Genomic DNA, 16,660 nt, shown 5'->3' on the forward strand with positions numbered 1-16,660 from the left:
GAGTTACTTATTTTAGCATTAATTCTCCTATATTCATAGGTTGACCTGTTTGTGATAAGGGAATCATCTTATTTTGGTATTTTTAGGTGGTGGAGCTTTGACGCACTCTTTTTTGATGGCTGCTTTAGGGCCCACGGTAGGATCAGTAGTAAGAATTATCCGCTAGTCGAGGTTGTGTCCTTTTTTAATGGAGCTGTCCCTCCATTAAATAGCTCTTAATCATCTCATTAGGGTTCAGGATGTCCGGTAGGGAGGATTAAGGGGGAACTTAGATTCGTTTCACAGGTAACCAGCTATCACCCAGCTCGGTTGGCTTTTCACCTCTACTGACAAGTCATCCCACTCTTTTGCAACAGAGACGGGTTCGCTCTCTTTAACTGCTTGAAAGTAGCTCGCTTGGGTTTCGGGGGGGCAAACTTTAGTTCACTTTGCTTGGTTGTTCTCGCTAAACCATGATGCAAAAGGTACAAGGGTTGATCTTTGCTGTCTGTCGCTTTGATTGTTTCACTGCTATTTCATCTTTCCCTTACGGTACTGGGGTCTCTATCGCGTCTAAGTGTCTTTTCTATCGCCTATACTAAGACTGTAAAATGCTTTAGTTTAATTAGTTTAGTAAATTCTTTAGTTTTGGTGTACTATTTGTGTGGTTGAGCTAGAGGGGGGGCTTCAAGACGATCCGGTCTAGTAGATATCTTTCAGGTGTAAGCTGAGTGCTTTGGTGTTATAGCTACGTCTTGATATTCTAAGTACACCTTCTGGTACACTTACCTTGTTACGACTTACCTCATCTTCAGCGTATTTATGGTATTAGTTATGTGGGATGTGGCTTTTGAGGAGGGTGACGGGCGGTATGTACGTGCCCCAGGGCCGGCTTAAAGTAGGCTCTATTGTCCCACTTTACTGCTAAATCCGCCTTCCAGAAGTGGTTTCACGCTTCTTTCCGTGTGCCCTATGAATAGGGAATGTAGCCCATTTCTTCCACTCCATAGGCTATACCTTGACCTGTCTTATTAGCGGGGTGCTATTGTGTCCACTGTTGTGCTCTCATTCGAGGTGGGCTGGCGACGGCGGTATGTAGGCTGTGTTGGCAAGGGGTGGTTGGGTTAATCGGGGATTATCGATTGTAGAACAGGCTCCTCTAGGTGGGTTTGGGGCACCGCCAAGTCCTTAGAGTTTTAAGCGTTTGTGCTCGTAGTTCTCTGGCGGATACTTCGGTAAAGTAAGTATCAAGATTTAGGGCCAGGCATAGTGGGGTATCTAATCCCAGTTTGGGCCCTGGCTTTCGTGGGTTTAAATCAGTCGTTAGTTCCTAAGATCATCTTAATGGTGTGTTTAGGTGCATCTTGGGCTTATGACAGCTCAGTTGCATTTTGATCTTAGTTAGCTAGGATAGGCATTTTACCACTCTTTACGCCGTGTCAATAGGACGGTTGATTTGGGTTTCTTGTATGACCGCGGTGGCTGGCACAAGATTTACCAACCCTTGAAGTTAGGCTGTTGCTATAACTAAGTCAAGTTTGCACTCATTGCTTAATGTTAATTACTGCTGAATACCCGTGGGGGCGTGGCTTAGCGAGGCGTCTTGGGCTACTACTTGGGTGTGCCTGATACCCGCTCCTCAAGGCCTGTATGGGGGTAGGTGGTCGAGGGCGTTTACACTGGGGCGCGGATACTTGCATGTATATATTTAGCAAAAACCAACCGTAAGGTTAGGACTAAGTCTTTTGTCCGCAGGCATGTTTTATGCCATCTTGGCAACTTCAGTGCCATGCTTTGTGTTAAGCTATGTGGACAGGGGTGTGGTTAGCTGATAGTTGAGTGGTGAGTGAGAGTGAAGTATATGAAATTATTGCTTGTGTTTACTATTTTTAGTACTGGAGTTTCTCTAATAAGTTTAAGTTATTTTGTATGTGTTTGTGTGTATATGTACATCGTTCCGATGATGTCATGGAAGGGATGATTAATGGAGTTTTAGAGGTAGTTTGCTGGGATTGGGCGATGAAGGTTTATGCTACATGGTGGTTAGCGAAAGTTTACTGGTTTAGTTTGTGAAGCGCAGGGGTTGCGCTTAATGATTTGTTGTTTTGTGCTATGTCCAACGAGCATTCATCCAATAGCCCCATTTAGCCAAATCCCACAACCCACGAGCAGTAGAAGCCGCAACGAAATACTTCCTAACCCAAGCAGCTGCTTCCGCCCTGGTCCTATTCTCTAGCATAACCAATGCCTGAGTCACCGGCCAATGAGACATCACACAAATAAACCACCCAACCTCCTGTCTACTACTGACAGCAGCAATCGCTATTAAACTGGGCCTAGTGCCATTTCACTTCTGATTCCCAGAAGTACTACAAGGATCGCCACTAATAACAGCCCTGCTACTCTCGACCCTCATAAAATTCCCCCCACTAACCCTGCTCCTACTAACATCCAAATCCCTCGACCCAGCTCTACTCACCGCCATGGCCCTAGCCTCAACAGCACTAGGAGGCTGAATAGGACTGAACCAAACACAAACACGCAAAATCCTAGCCTTCTCGTCCATCTCCCACTTAGGCTGAATCGCCATCATCCTAGTTTACAGCCCCAAATTGGCCTTACTTACCTTCTACCTATACACAATCATAACATCAGCCGTATTCCTAGCCCTTAACAAAATCAAAGCCCTTAACCTATCCATGATCACAACCTCATGAACAAAAACCCCAGTGCTAAACGCCACCCTAATACTAGTACTTTTATCCCTAGCAGGCCTCCCCCCATTAACAGGCTTTATACCAAAGTGACTTATCATCCAAGAACTAACTAAACAGGAAATAACACCAGCAGCCATGGCAATTGCCATGCTATCACTGCTCAGCCTCTTCTTCTACCTACGCCTCGCATACCACTCAACAATTACCCTTCCCCCCAACTCCTCTAACCACATAAAACAATGATACACTAGCAAAGCCCCAAGCACACCTACTGCGGTCCTTGCCTCACTATCAATCCTCTTACTTCCCCTGTCCCCAATAATACATGCCATTGTCTAGAAACTTAGGATAACACCCCAAACCGAAGGCCTTCAAAGCCTTAAATAAGAGTTAAACCCTCTTAGTTTCTGCACATTAAGACTTACAGAATATTAACCTGTATCTTCTGAATGCAAGTCAGACGCTTTAATTAAGCTAAAGCCTCCCTAGACAGATGGGCTTCGATCCCACAAAACTCTAGTTAACAGCTAAATGCCTAAACCAATTGGCTTCTGCCTACAAAGACCCTGACGCACCCTAGTGCGCATCGATGAGCTTGCAACTCAACATGAATTTCACTACAGAGCCGATAAGAAGAGGAATTAAACCTCTGTAAAAAGGACTACAGCCTAACGCTTCAACACTCAGCCATCTTACCCGTCACCTTCATCAACCGATGACTATTTTCCACTAACCATAAGGATATTGGCACCCTGTACCTCATCTTCGGGGCATGAGCAGGAATAGTCGGCACCGCACTCAGCCTATTAATCCGCGCAGAACTAGGACAACCAGGAACTCTCCTAGGCGACGACCAAATTTACAATGTAATCGTTACCGCTCACGCCTTTGTAATAATCTTCTTTATAGTCATACCCATCATGATCGGAGGATTCGGCAACTGATTAGTCCCCCTCATAATCGGTGCCCCCGACATAGCATTCCCGCGAATAAACAACATAAGCTTTTGACTCCTCCCCCCATCATTCCTCCTCCTACTAGCCTCATCCACTGTAGAAGCTGGCGCCGGCACAGGCTGAACTGTCTACCCTCCCCTAGCAGGTGACCTTGCCCACGCCGGAGCTTCAGTAGACCTGGCTATCTTCTCACTCCACTTAGCCGGTATCTCCTCCATCCTTGGGGCCATCAACGTATGGCTCTGAGGCCATGTATCATATGGCGAATTGTAGGATTGATCATGTTACAAATAGGGCGATTGGAAGAAATGTTATTGAGTATTGGTCTATTTTTAGGCTCAGGGGGATTTTAAAGTTTATAATGAATTTTCACTCCCAGTGGCAGGTGACAGATTCTACTCCCGAGTAGATGAATGCGGTTGTAGGGGCTAGGCTAATTAGGAATGCGGTTTTAACAGCGCGGGTGGTGGCTTGTGGGGTGTTTTTAAAGTTTTTAAATAGAAATGGCAGGATGATTGGGGTTAGGAGGATTGTCAGCGTGAGTAGTGTGAGGGAGTTGATTAGTAGTGTGGGGTTCACTACTTTTACTTGGATTTGCACCAAGATGGGTGGTTCCTAAGACCAGTGGATTGCTGTTATCCTTTAAAAGTAAGGGGGCTGAGGTTTTAGGCTCAGATGTAAGAGTTAGCAGCTCTTGTTGGTTAAACCCTCCCCTCGGCAGGTAAGAAGGTTTGAACTTCTATTCTTAGAATCACAGTCTAATGTTTGGTTTAAACTATACTTGCATGAGGGGATTCCGGAGATCAGTTCGGGTTTGAGGATTAGGAGGAATATTGGGATAATGTGGAGTGTTATGAGCAGGTGTTCTCGCGTGGTTGAGTTTTGCATAGATGCGATGTGGGAGGGGATTGAGCCTCGTTGGGTCATTAGTAGTATGAATAAGGTGTAGGAGGCGGTTAGTAGGGTTGCGATTCCTGTTAGGATGATCGTGAAGGCAGATCAGTTGAATAAGGTGATTATAATGGTTAGCTCTGCTATGAGGTTTGTTGTTGGGGGTAAGGCTATGTTTGTTAGATTGGCCAGCAATCATCAGGTAGCTATGAGTGGTAGGAGAGGTTGTAGGCCTCGTGTGAGTAGTAGAATTCGGCTGTGCGTACGTTCATAGTTTGTGTTGGCTAGGCAGAATAGTATGGAGGAAGTTAGTCCATGGGAAATTATTAGCATCATTGCCCCTGAGAATGATCAGTGGGTTTGGATTATTCCTGCGGCGATAACTAGGCCTATGTGGCTAACGGATGAATAAGCGATTAGTGATTTTAGGTCTGTCTGTCGTAGGCAGATTGAGCTAGTCATTAGGGCGCCTCATAGGGCCAGGGTTAGGAAGGGGTAGTGCAGGAGGTTGGACAGTGGGCCCATAAATAGAGTGACTCGTATAATTCCGTATCCTCCTAGCTTTAGTAGTAGGGCGGCGAGGAGTATTGAGCCTGCGATGGGTGCTTCTACGTGGGCTTTTGGCAGTCAGAGGTGTAGGCCGTATAGTGGGGCTTTTACTATGAATGCTATGAGCAGTGCTAGACCTGATAGTATTCCTGTCCATGAGGTGGATAGGGTTGGGTGGGTTAGTTGTAGGGTTGGCAGGTGCAGGGTGCCAATTTTCACGTATAGGTGTATGATTGTGATTAGCAGGGGTAGAGAGCTTACTGGCGTGTAGAATAGCAGGTAGATGCCAGCGCTTAGGCGTTCTGGTTGGTTCCCCCATCGGGTGATTAAGATTAGGGTGGGAATGAGGGTTGCTTCAAATGAGATGTAAAATAGTGCTAGTTCTGTGGTGGAAAAGGCTAGTAGGATGAATGGCTGGACTGCGACTAAGGTTGAGATAAAGATTCGTTTGCGTTGTAGGGGTTCTTGTTGCAGGTGGTTTTGGCTTGCTATGATTATGAGTGGGAGTAGTCAGCAGGATAGTACTAGGAGGGGGGATGAGATTTGGTCAATTCCTGTTCAGTTGGATAAAAATTTGTAGGGGTAGTAGGTTGGGATTAATCACTGTAGGCTTAGGGCAGCGATTAGGAGGCTGTATAAGGTGGTGTTAGTCCATAGAAATTTTGGTGGAGACAGCAGGGCTGTTGGAAGAAGTATGATTGTGGGTAGGATGATTTTTAGCATTGCAGGAGGTTTAGGTTGTGTAGATGGTCGGAGCCATGTGTGCGGGTGGAGGCTACTAGGATGGCCAGGCCTGTGCCCGCCTCACACGCTGAGAAGGTTAGCATGAGAATTGGTACCATGGTGAATGAGGAGACTTGGTTTTCGATGGATCATATTGATAGGCCTACGAATATCGATAATATTATGCTTTCAAGGCATAGTAGGGCGGATACTAGGTGGGTTCGGTGGAAGGCTAGTCCTAGTCCGCTGAAAATGAAGGCTGAGTAGAAGCTTAAATGTAGGGGCGACATAAGAAAGTTACAGGGTTGGCTGTAATCTGCTGGGTCGAAACCAGCTATCTTTTTGGTTAGACTAACTTTCTGTTATTCTGCTCATTCTAGGCCCCCTTGAATTCACTCGTAGGCCAGTCCGAGTGTTAGGAGAAGGAGGATCACTACAGTTCAGGTGAGGGTCATTAGGGGGGATTGGAGTTGGACGGCTCATGGCAGGGGGAGTAGGAGGGCGATTTCTAGGTCGAATAGGACGAACAGGATGGCTACTGAGGAAGAATCGGACTGAGAATGGTAATCGAGCAGATCCAAGTGGGTCGAATCCACATTCGTACGGTGAGAGTTTCTCTGAGTCGGGGTTTATTTGGGCGAGTCAGAAGTTTAATGCGGTTAGGGCGGCGCTTAGGATTGATGATAGGGCGAATATGAACATGAGTGCGTTCATTGCTCTCCTCTGGGTTTATACCAGATTCTAGAGATTGGAAGTCAATTGTAATTAATATACTAGAAGAGCAAGATCCTCATCAGTAGATGGTTATGTAGAGGAATAGTCAGATGACGTCTACGAAGTGTCAGTATCAGGCTGCTGCCTCGAATCCGAAGTGGTGGTCTGATGTAAAGTGGAACTTGATCAGTCGGAAGAGGCAGACGGTCAGGAAGGAGGATCCGATGATTACGTGGAGTCCGTGGAATCCAGTGGCAACGAAGAAGGTAGATCCGTAGACGCTATCGGCGATTGAGAATGGGGCTTCGTGGTATTCTATTGCTTGTAGGGCTGTGAAGTAGAATCCCAGGAGGATCGTTAGGGTTAGGGCGTGGATGGCGTGTTTTCGGTTTCCTTCTGTGATGCTGTGATGGGCTCACGTTACGGTAACGCCTGAGGCTAGTAGGATGGCTGTGTTTAGTAGGGGGACTTCTATCGGGTTGAGTGGTTTAATTCCTGTTGGGGGTCATTGGCCTCCTAGTTCTGGGGTTGGGGCCAGGCTCGAGTGGAAGAACGCTCAGAAGAACCCTAAGAAGAAGAATGCTTCGGATGTGATGAAAAGGATTATGCCGTATCGTAGGCCTTTTTGGACTGTGGGAGTGTGATGGCCTTGGAAGGTGCTTTCTCGTACAATGTCTCGTCATCATTGGAGTATTACTAGGAGTATTGAGATGAGGCCTAGGGTTAGTAGTATGGATGAGTTGTAGTGGAATCACATGATTAATCCTGAGGTTGTGAGTAGGGCGGCGGCTGCCCCGAAGATTGGTCAAGGGCTTGGGTCAACTATGTGGTATGAGTGTGCTTGGTGTGCCATTAGATGTTTTCTTGTAAGTATAGGCTTAGAAGGAGCACGAAGACGTAGGCCTGGATTATGGCTACTGCTACTTCTAGGATGGTTAGGAGTAGTAGGATGATTATTGTTAGGATGGATACTGCAGGAAGGGTGGGTATTAATGCAATGGAGGCTGTAGAGATGAGTTGGATGAGTAAGTGTCCTGCTGTAAGGTTGGCTGTAAGGCGGACTCCGAGGGCTAGGGGGCGGATTAGTAGGCTGGTTGTTTCGATCAGGATTAGTGCGGGGATTAGGGGTGTAGGGGTACCTTCGGGTAATAGGTGGGCTAAAGAGGCTGATGGTTGGTTTCGTAGGCCTGTTAGTAGTGTGGCGAGCCATAGTGGGAAGGCTAGGGCTATGTTCATAGATAGTTGGGTGGTTGGGGTGAATGTATATGGAAGGAGGCCTAGAAGGTTGATTGTAAGAAGTATGATTATTAGGGATGTAAATATTATGGCTCATTTGTGGCCATTTTTGTTGAGTGGGACTATTAGTTGTTTTGTGATTAGGTGAAGGAGTCATATTTGGATAGTAGAAAGGCGGTTGTTGATTCATCGGTTGTTTGGGGACGGGAATAGTAGGGCTGGGAAGAGTAGGGATAGTAGGATTAAGGGGATGCCAAATAGATTGGGGCTGGAAAATTGGTCAAAGAAGCTTAGGTTCATGGTCAGGATCATGGTGTGGGTTTGGTAGTGAGGGAGGTCTTATTTGATGGGGGGTTGGTTGTGGTGAAGGCTAGTAGTTTTGGTTGGATGAGGAGTGCTAGGGTTAATCAGGTTATAATTATGATTGAAAATCATGGTGCGGGGTTAAGCTGTGGCATATCATTAAGGAGGGGGAAGTCCCTCTTTGGCTAGCTTAAAAGGCTAGTGCTGTTGCATAGCTTCTTAATGATTAGGATGATGATAGAAGGGACGATCAGGCCTCGAAATGTGGGAGTGGGGTTGATTCTACTACAATGGGTATGTAGCTGTGATTAGCCCCGCAAATTTCTGAGCATTGTCCGTAAAAAATCCCAGGCCGGGTGGTAATGAATGAAGTTTGGTTTAGTCGGCCTGGGATTGCGTCTGTTTTAACTCCGAGCGTTGGGACTGCTCAGGAGTGGAGTACGTCTCCTGCAGTAATGATCACGCGGATGGGGGATTCTATTGGGATAACTACGCGGTGGTCAACTTCTAGCAGTCGGAAGTGGCCGTTGGGTAAGTCTGGGGTGGGCACTATGTAGGAGTCGAATGATAGGTCTTTGAAGTCTGTGTATTCGTAGCTTCAGTATCATTGGTGGCCGATGGCTTTTAGGGTGAGGTCTGGTTCATCGATTTTGTCCATTATGTAGAGGATTTGTAGGGATGGGAGGGCGAGGAGTACCAGGACGATAGCAGGTAGGATTGTCCAGATCAGCTCTACTTCTTGGGCGTCTACAGCATTGGACGAGAGTTTTTCTGTTAGTATGTGGGCTAAAAGGTAGAGAACTAGGCTGCAGATAGCTAGGGCAACGATTAGGGCGTGGTCGTGGAATTCAACGAGTTCTTCTATGATGGGTGATGAGGCGTCTTGGAATCCTAGTTGGGAGTGGTTGGCCACATGAGATGTACAGGATTTTTACCTGTGATTTAGTCTTGACAAGGCTATGTAATTGGTTTACTAACGTCTCATAAGAAAGAAGCATGAGCGGTGAATGCAGTTGGCTTGAAACCAGCATGTGAGGGTTCGATTCCTTCCTTTCTTGTACTTGGACGAAGGCCGGTTCCTCGAAAGTACGGTATGGGGGAGGGCAGCCGTGGATTCATTCAACGTTTGTGGTAGTTAGTTCTGGTTGTAGGACTTTTCGTTTGGCCGAAAAGGCTTCTCAGATGATGAATATTAGTATGATTACGGCTACTATTGAGATTAGGGAGCCGATGGAGGAAATGGTGTTTCATAGTGTGTAGGCGTCGGGATAGTCCGAGTATCGTCGGGGTATTCCTGCTAGGCCTAGGAAGTGCTGGGGGAAGAACGTTAGGTTTACTCCTGTAAATATTACCCCGAAGTGGGCTTTTGCTCATGTTTGGTGTAGGGTAAACCCAGTGAGTAGTGGGAATCAGTGAGTAAATCCTGCTAGAATGGCAAAGACGGCGCCTATGGATAGGACGTAGTGGAAGTGGGCAACTACGTAGTACGTGTCGTGCAGGGCGATGTCTAGGGAAGAGTTTGCAAGAACGATTCCTGTTAATCCTCCGATGGTAAATAGGAAGATAAATCCTAGAGCTCATAGTATTGGGGGGGGTCTCATTTGATTGTTCCTCCGTGCAGGGTGGCTAGTCAGCTAAATACTTTGATTCCGGTAGGGATGGCAATGATTATAGTGGCTGATGTAAAGTAGGCTCGGGTATCAACGTCTATTCCTACTGTAAACATGTGGTGAGCTCAGACGATGAATCCTAGGAAGCCGATGGATAGTATGGCTCAGACTATTCCCATGTAGCCGAAGGGCTCCTTTTTGCCTGAGTAGTACGTGACTACGTGTGAGATGATTCCGAACCCCGGTAGGATCAGAATATAGACTTCTGGGTGTCCGAAGAATCAGAATAGGTGTTGGTACAGGATTGGGTCTCCTCCTCCAGCGGGGTCGAAGAATGTGGTGTTTAGGTTTCGATCAGTTAGTAATATTGTAATACCGGCGGCGAGTACGGGGAGTGATAGAAGGAGTAGGATGGCGGTAATTAGTACGGATCAGACAAATAGTGGGGTTTGGTATTGTGAGAGTGCGGGGGGTTTTATGTTGATGGCTGTGGTGATAAAGTTGATGGCCCCAAGGATGGAGGAGATACCGGCTAAGTGGAGTGAGAAGATAGCCAGGTCTACTGAAGCTCCGGCGTGGGCAAGGTCACCTGCTAGGGGAGGGTAGACAGTTCAGCCTGTGCCGGCGCCAGCTTCTACAGTGGATGAGGCTAGTAGGAGGAGGAATGATGGGGGGAGGAGTCAAAAGCTTATGTTGTTTATTCGCGGGAATGCTATGTCGGGGGCACCGATTATGAGGGGGACTAATCAGTTGCCGAATCCTCCGATCATGATGGGTATGACTATAAAGAAGCTTATTACAAAGGCGTGAGCGGTAACGATTACATTGTAAATTTGGTCGTCGCCTAGGAGAGTTCCTGGTTGTCCTAGTTCTGCGCGGATTAATAGGCTGAGTGCGGTGCCGACTATTCCTGCTCATGCCCCGAAGATGAGGTACAGGGTGCCAATATCCTTATGGTTAGTGGAAAATAGTCATCGGTTGATGAAGGTGACGGGTAAGATGGCTGAGTGTTGAAGCGTTAGGCTGTAGTCCTTTTTACAGAGGTTTAATTCCTCTTCTTATCGGCTCTGTAGTGAAATTCATGTTGAGTTGCAAGCTCATCGATGCGCACTAGGGTGCGTCAGGGTCTTTGTAGGCAGAAGCCAATTGGTTTAGGCATTTAGCTGTTAACTAGAGTTTTGTGGGATCGAAGCCCATCTGTCTAGGGAGGCTTTAGCTTAATTAAAGCGTCTGACTTGCATTCAGAAGATACAGGTTAATATTCTGTAAGTCTTAATGTGCAGAAACTAAGAGGGTTTAACTCTTATTTAAGGCTTTGAAGGCCTTCGGTTTGGGGTGTTATCCTAAGTTTCTAGACAATGGCATGTATTATTGGGGACAGGGGAAGTAAGAGGATTGATAGTGAGGCAAGGACCGCAGTAGGTGTGCTTGGGGCTTTGCTAGTGTATCATTGTTTTATGTGGTTAGAGGAGTTGGGGGGAAGGGTAATTGTTGAGTGGTATGCGAGGCGTAGGTAGAAGAAGAGGCTGAGCAGTGATAGCATGGCAATTGCCATGGCTGCTGGTGTTATTTCCTGTTTAGTTAGTTCTTGGATGATAAGTCACTTTGGTATAAAGCCTGTTAATGGGGGGAGGCCTGCTAGGGATAAAAGTACTAGTATTAGGGTGGCGTTTAGCACTGGGGTTTTTGTTCATGAGGTTGTGATCATGGATAGGTTAAGGGCTTTGATTTTGTTAAGGGCTAGGAATACGGCTGATGTTATGATTGTGTATAGGTAGAAGGTAAGTAAGGCCAATTTGGGGCTGTAAACTAGGATGATGGCGATTCAGCCTAAGTGGGAGATGGACGAGAAGGCTAGGATTTTGCGTGTTTGTGTTTGGTTCAGTCCTATTCAGCCTCCTAGTGCTGTTGAGGCTAGGGCCATGGTGGTGAGTAGAGCTGGGTCGAGGGATTTGGATGTTAGTAGGAGCAGGGTTAGTGGGGGGAATTTTATGAGGGTCGAGAGTAGCAGGGCTGTTATTAGTGGCGATCCTTGTAGTACTTCTGGGAATCAGAAGTGAAATGGCACTAGGCCCAGTTTAATAGCGATTGCTGCTGTCAGTAGTAGACAGGAGGTTGGGTGGTTTATTTGTGTGATGTCTCATTGGCCGGTGACTCAGGCATTGGTTATGCTAGAGAATAGGACCAGGGCGGAAGCAGCTGCTTGGGTTAGGAAGTATTTCGTTGCGGCTTCTACTGCTCGTGGGTGGTGGGATTTGGCAATTAGGGGAATGATGGCTAGTGTGTTGATCTCCAGTCCTGTCCAGGCCAGAATTCAGTGGTTGCTGGAAATTGTGATTGTGGTGCCCAAGATGAGGCTGAAGGTTATGATTGGGGTCGCGTAAGGGTTCATTAGTAGAGGAGGGGGTTAAACCATCATTTTCGGGGTATGGGCCCGATAGCTTGATTAGCTGACTCTACTAGAAAATAATATAAGGGAAGTATGGAGAATTTTGATTTCTCTTGTGTGGGTTCAATTCCTACTTTTCTAAGGTCAACAGGAAATGAGAGGGCTGTTATACCTCTATGTTCACTTTATCATAGTGACCCTTTGTAGTTCAGGCACATTTCCTTATGTAAGGAGGTAGGCCTGCATAGCAGATAGGTATGCTGATGTGTCAGAGGCACAGAGCTAGTGTGAGGGGTAGGAAGTTTTTTCATAGTAGGTGCATTAGTTGGTCATATCGGAATCGTGGGTATGAAGCTCGGACCCATAAGAAACCAGAAGATAGTAGGAGGACTTTTGTGGCTAGGATGACGGGGAATAGTTCTGTGGGTGGCCCTAGGGCGCTTGGGTTTAGGAATATGATGGCTGTAAGTGTATTTATTAGCATAATGTTCGCATATTCAGCTAGGAAGAATAAGGCGAAGGGTCCTGCGGCGTATTCAACGTTAAACCCTGAGACTAGCTCAGATTCACCCTCTGTGAGGTCAAAAGGAGCTCGGTTTGTCTCTGCTAGGGTGGATACGTATCATATTATTGCTAGGGGTCATGAGGAGAAAATGAAGTATAGAGGCTCCTGTGCGACGGCAAAGGAGCTGAGTGTGTAGCTTCCGCTTAGTATGATTATTGATAGCAGGATTATGGCCAGTGTCACTTCGTATGAAATGGTCTGTGCTACTGCCCGTAGGGCTCCGATTAGTGCGTATTTTGAGTTCGAGGCTCAGCCTGATCATAGGACTGAGTAGACGGCTAGGCTTGACATGGCTATTAGGAAGAGAACTCCGAGGTTTAGATCTGCTAGGGGAAATGGGAGTGGTAGTGGTGCTCAAGTGGTGAGGGCTAGGACAAGGGCTAGTATTGGTATCAGAATGAATAGAAGTGGGGAAGAGGTAGAGGGTCGGATGGGCTCTTTGGTAAATAGTTTCAGTCCGTCCGCAAATGGTTGAAGTAGGCCAAAAGGCCCGACAACGTTAGGGCCTTTGCGGGATTGTATGTAGCTTAGGATTTTCCGTTCTACTAGGGTTAGGAAGGCTACGGCAATCAGGATTGGGATGATGTATAGGAGGGATATAACGAGGCAGCTTAGTGTTGTTATTTGAATCATGGGTGAAGCTAGGGAGAGGATTTGAACCTCTGGGGAAAGGGCTTAAGCCTTCTGCACTTGCCGGGCTCTGCCACTCTAGCTGGTCCTTTTCTAGGATTGAAAGTGGTGGGGGAAGGCCCTCTTCACGGTTTAGTTGGTTTCACTGCTTAGAGGGGGGGGGCGTGCTTGTGGTATTGGCCCCACTTTCCCGGTCCTTTCGTACTGGGGAGAGTGTGTCATAGATAGAAACCGACCTGGATTGCTCCGGTCTGAACTCAGATCACGTAGGACTGTTAATCGTTGAACAAACGAACCCTTAATAGCGGCTGCACCATTAGGATGTCCTGATCCAACATCGAGGTCGTAAACCCCCCTGTCGATATGGGCTCTTGAGGGGGATTGCGCTGTTATCCCTGGGGTAGCTTGGTCCATTAATCAATTATATTGGGTCTGGTCACTGTTAGCACTTTGAGGGGTAGCTCTAGGTAAAGAGGTATGGTCTTGTTTTTGGAGGATTTGTTCTCCTCCAAGGTCGCCCCAACCGAAAAATATCGACCAGGCTCTGCGATGGTAGTGGCCCCAGTGGGGTTGATTGAGGATTCGCGGTGGTCGTTGATTTTTAAGTTCCACAGGGTCTTCTCGTCTTATGTTCACATCCCCGCTTTTGCACGGGGAGATCAATTTCACTGATTATCTGTGAGAGACAGTTAAGACCTCGTTTAGCCATTCATACAAGTCTCGATTTATGGGACAATTGATTGCGCTACCTTTGCACGGTTAGGATACCGCGGCCGTTAAACCTAAGTCACCGGGCAGGCATCACCTTCAATACTTGTTTAATTTGCTGAAGGCTATGTTTTTGGTAAACAGTCGGGCCTTATTAATTTGCCGAGTTCCTTTCACAGATTTTAATCGCTCTTATAGGCGCTCCTGAGTCGGGTTAACAGGGTTAGTTAATACGTGGTCTTGTAGGGGTTTTTGTATCTGTCTAGGTCTGTTAATAATGTTTCTATGTAAGCTTGCGCCGTTAGAGGGGTGTGGCCCTGAGTTACTTATTTTAGCATTAATTCTCCTATATTCATAGGTTGACCTGTTTGTGATAAGGGAATCATCTTATTTTGGTATTTTTAGGTGGTGGAGCTTTGACGCACTCTTTTTTGATGGCTGCTTTAGGGCCCACGGTAGGATCAGTAGTAAGAATTATCCGCTAGTCGAGGTTGTGTCCTTTTTTAATGGAGCTGTCCCTCCATTAAATAGCTCTTAATCATCTCATTAGGGTTCAGGATGTCCGGTAGGGAGGATTAAGGGGGAACTTAGATTCGTTTCACAGGTAACCAGCTATCACCCAGCTCGGTTGGCTTTTCACCTCTACTGACAAGTCATCCCACTCTTTTGCAACAGAGACGGGTTCGCTCTCTTTAACTGCTTGAAAGTAGCTCGCTTGGGTTTCGGGGGGGCAAACTTTAGTTCACTTTGCTTGGTTGTTCTCGCTAAACCATGATGCAAAAGGTACAAGGGTTGATCTTTGCTGTCTGTCGCTTTGATTGTTTCACTGCTATTTCATCTTTCCCTTACGGTACTGGGGTCTCTATCGCGTCTAAGTGTCTTTTCTATCGCCTATACTAAGACTGTAAAATGCTTTAGTTTAATTAGTTTAGTAAATTCTTTAGTTTTGGTGTACTATTTGTGTGGTTGAGCTAGAGGGGGGGCTTCAAGACGATCCGGTCTAGTAGATATCTTTCAGGTGTAAGCTGAGTGCTTTGGTGTTATAGCTACGTCTTGATATTCTAAGTACACCTTCTGGTACACTTACCTTGTTACGACTTACCTCATCTTCAGCGTATTTATGGTATTAGTTATGTGGGATGTGGCTTTTGAGGAGGGTGACGGGCGGTATGTACGTGCCCCAGGGCCGGCTTAAAGTAGGCTCTATTGTCCCACTTTACTGCTAAATCCGCCTTCCAGAAGTGGTTTCACGCTTCTTTCCGTGTGCCCTATGAATAGGGAATGTAGCCCATTTCTTCCACTCCATAGGCTATACCTTGACCTGTCTTATTAGCGGGGTGCTATTGTGTCCACTGTTGTGCTCTCATTCGAGGTGGGCTGGCGACGGCGGTATGTAGGCTGTGTTGGCAAGGGGTGGTTGGGTTAATCGGGGATTATCGATTGTAGAACAGGCTCCTCTAGGTGGGTTTGGGGCACCGCCAAGTCCTTAGAGTTTTAAGCGTTTGTGCTCGTAGTTCTCTGGCGGATACTTCGGTAAAGTAAGTATCAAGATTTAGGGCCAGGCATAGTGGGGTATCTAATCCCAGTTTGGGCCCTGGCTTTCGTGGGTTTAAATCAGTCGTTAGTTCCTAAGATCATCTTAATGGTGTGTTTAGGTGCATCTTGGGCTTATGACAGCTCAGTTGCATTTTGATCTTAGTTAGCTAGGATAGGCATTTTACCACTCTTTACGCCGTGTCAATAGGACGGTTGATTTGGGTTTCTTGTATGACCGCGGTGGCTGGCACAAGATTTACCAACCCTTGAAGTTAGGCTGTTGCTATAACTAAGTCAAGTTTGCACTCATTGCTTAATGTTAATTACTGCTGAATACCCGTGGGGGCGTGGCTTAGCGAGGCGTCTTGGGCTACTACTTGGGTGTGCCTGATACCCGCTCCTCAAGGCCTGTATGGGGGTAGGTGGTCGAGGGCGTTTACACTGGGGCGCGGATACTTGCATGTATATATTTAGCAAAAACCAACCGTAAGGTTAGGACTAAGTCTTTTGTCCGCAGGCATGTTTTATGCCATCTTGGCAACTTCAGTGCCATGCTTTGTGTTAAGCTATGTGGACAGGGGTGTGGTTAGCTGATAGTTGAGTGGTGAGTGAGAGTGAAGTATATGAAATTATTGCTTGTGTTTACTATTTTTAGTACTGGAGTTTCTCTAATAAGTTTAAGTTATTTTGTATGTGTTTGTGTGTATATGTACATCGTTCCGATGATGTCATGGAAGGGATGATTAATGGAGTTTTAGAGGTAGTTTGCTGGGATTGGGCGATGAAGGTTTATGCTACATGGTGGTTAGCGAAAGTTTACTGGTTTAGTTTGTGAAGCGCAGGGGTTGCGCTTAATGATTTGTTGTTTTGTGCTATGTCCAACGAGCATTCATCCAATAGCCCCATTTAGCCAAATCCCACAACCCACGAGCAGTAGAAGCCGCAACGAAATACTTCCTAACCCAAGCAGCTGCTTCCGCCCTGGTCCTATTCTCTAGCATAACCAATGCCTGAGTCACCGGCCAATGAGACATCACACAAATAAACCACCCAACCTCCTGTCTACTACTGACAGCAGCAATCGCTATTAAACTGGGCCTAGTGCCATTTCACTTCTGATTCCCAGAAGTACTACAAGGATCGCCACTAATAAC

At 46.6% G+C, this 16,660-nt stretch overlaps 1 long non-coding RNA gene across 1 annotated transcript in view; it reads left to right on the forward strand.

Annotated features, from left to right (window-relative positions):
• The window catches only part of LOC308186792, a 118,683-nt gene that overhangs the window by 48,659 nt on the left and 53,364 nt on the right, over positions 1-16,660 (forward strand). The window contains exon 2 of the long non-coding RNA XR_013944300.1: positions 7,749-7,931. This is a non-coding gene — a long non-coding RNA (uncharacterized lncRNA). The remainder of the gene's footprint in view (positions 1-7,748; positions 7,932-16,660) is intronic.

The sequence above is a fragment of the Anser brachyrhynchus genome, assembly GCF_964034855.1.
Source record: "Anser brachyrhynchus genome assembly, contig: SCAFFOLD_185, whole genome shotgun sequence".
In the NCBI taxonomy this organism is placed as follows: Eukaryota; Metazoa; Chordata; class Aves; order Anseriformes; family Anatidae; genus Anser; species Anser brachyrhynchus.